This window comes from Orbicella faveolata, unplaced genomic scaffold (genome assembly GCF_042242905.1).
Source record: "Orbicella faveolata isolate gen_17 unplaced genomic scaffold, um_ofav_v1 contig_34, whole genome shotgun sequence".
NCBI lineage: Eukaryota > Metazoa > Cnidaria > Anthozoa > Scleractinia > Merulinidae > Orbicella > Orbicella faveolata.
Window position 1 is genome coordinate 1,205,015 of NW_028301563.1, and position 2,068 is coordinate 1,207,082.

Here is a 2,068-nt window from a genome sequence, read left to right on the forward strand (position 1 = left end):
AGTTTGACAGGCTTTGAAAACAGGGAGGCATCATGTTCATCACATATATTAGAGCAGTCAACGGTTCAAAGAAATGGGAGATTTTATCGCTATCTATTGTGTCTGACGACCGATCGATTCATTCGAGTATGAAATCTCTGTATTTTAACTCGGGCCGTGAGAACGAATTTACAACGAAGCGAGACTTGAAGAGCATGGCCATTTACTTGCATCGCAAGGGCAGACTGTCTTTGCCTAATACCTTAGAGCTGAATGTTAAAACAACCAAGTTCTTTCAACCCTCCTTGACAATTTTCTGTTTTGGAGCTGATCACTTTTATTCGATCTTGTACTCAATGATTTAACTCCTTTTCACAGGGAAACATAACCAGCTTTCAATAAAGGGATTAACTCTTGGCGCCAAAATAATCAGCTGGTAATTCAGCATAATTATTCTTTTTCGCGGGAGTTTGAACACTCCACATAACATATGCAAAACGGATCGTGATAAACAATTTTGATGATTTTTGAATAAAGTCAATCGAGTGCGGTCACTTATGTCCTGATTAGGTCAAGTGCCTTTTAAGAAGCGTTCACTTAATTACCTACAAACCGTAACGTCAACGCCGAGATTCTCCCTGATGTTTCCCTTATGAAACTATTAGTAACGCGTTGGGAGAATTTACTTTAATTCCCATATCTTCTTTGAAATTAGTTCCACTGTTCTAGCCACGTTGACACCGGTCTGACTGAGTAGCTTTATTGTGAGATGGTTATCTCCCACCTAACAGTAACATTACAAGCATTCTAATGATTTTAACTGTTAGAATTTTAACTGTTAGGAGCATTTTAATGCTTCTAACGTTACTACTCCGTCAGGGAAATTCGGCCATTTGAATGAAAATTTTATCTTCATCGCTAAAACCTTCGCTTCGGAAAATTGCTTTTAGTTTAAATTTTGTAAGAACCTTGAAGTCTTGAACTCTTCCTGAAACTGATGGAAGCGTTTTTAAATTGTCATTAATTTGAAGATTAAGCATTATTATAAACTTTAAGGTCAATTAATTGCCATAAAGAATTCGAAGATTCTTGGCACGTACCAAGATAAACACGAACCGACAGTCGAAATTCATAGTAAGAGAACATTATCTCCAAGCAAAGCACTATTTGTGCAAAAGGGCGTTTTATACGCCTCGCGATTTTGAATTGACAGGAACGGTTCAGCGCTCTCTTCCATTGTTTGGACCCAAGGCATGATAAACAAGCAATATTTCTTTCGAAATATTTGCATGTATCTGCGTCAAGTTGACGCGGGTGATTTGGTTCTGTCGCAAAAAAGGAATACTAAGCAGCCATATTGAATAAGCAACAATTGTATTAAAACAACAAACTTCATGTCTCAATACTACAGTTTTACACCAGGTCTGTTTTGTCAGATTCTTTTGAGGTCGATATTCAAACCTGTCAGTGAGGTCTTATTAGAATCAAAATTTGTCTTGAATTAACTGACGAATTAAGTAATCCCTTTATGTTTACAATTTACATTGTAATTCTTAATTCATTCACTACCACAAAAGCCATTTGTTGTTGTTCATTATACACCGAACCCTGCAGGGAGTTGGTTTCTCCTACGCCGAACTGCTCGCAGGGTATATACACTGACTTCAAGCTGAACTCATCTGAGTGAAGCGAAGTTTTACAAATGCTCACTTAAAAATGTCACTTCTGTGTTTTCTACTTGTAATCAATACCAGCCGAGTGTATGTAGGGTGGAGGCCATACCTGGATAACAGCTTAAAGTTATATTTACGTGACTTAATTTGCATACTAAGATATTAGCTCAACTGTACAAAGGTAATGAAACTAATTTGACTCCCTTTTACAAAACTGGAACAGCGACATCAAAGAGTTCCTTGTTTAGGAAACGGCGGGCGAGCCCGCGTGGGTGGTTGCGTGGGAGGGTGGGCGGGGGGATTTTACGGGACTGGCTGAAAAGGAACAAGACACTATGATTAAGTCCGAGTTCAAGAAAACCATTTCACCTAAGCTGGATCAAGAAAATTCGACAACTATTACAGGCAGCAACAAA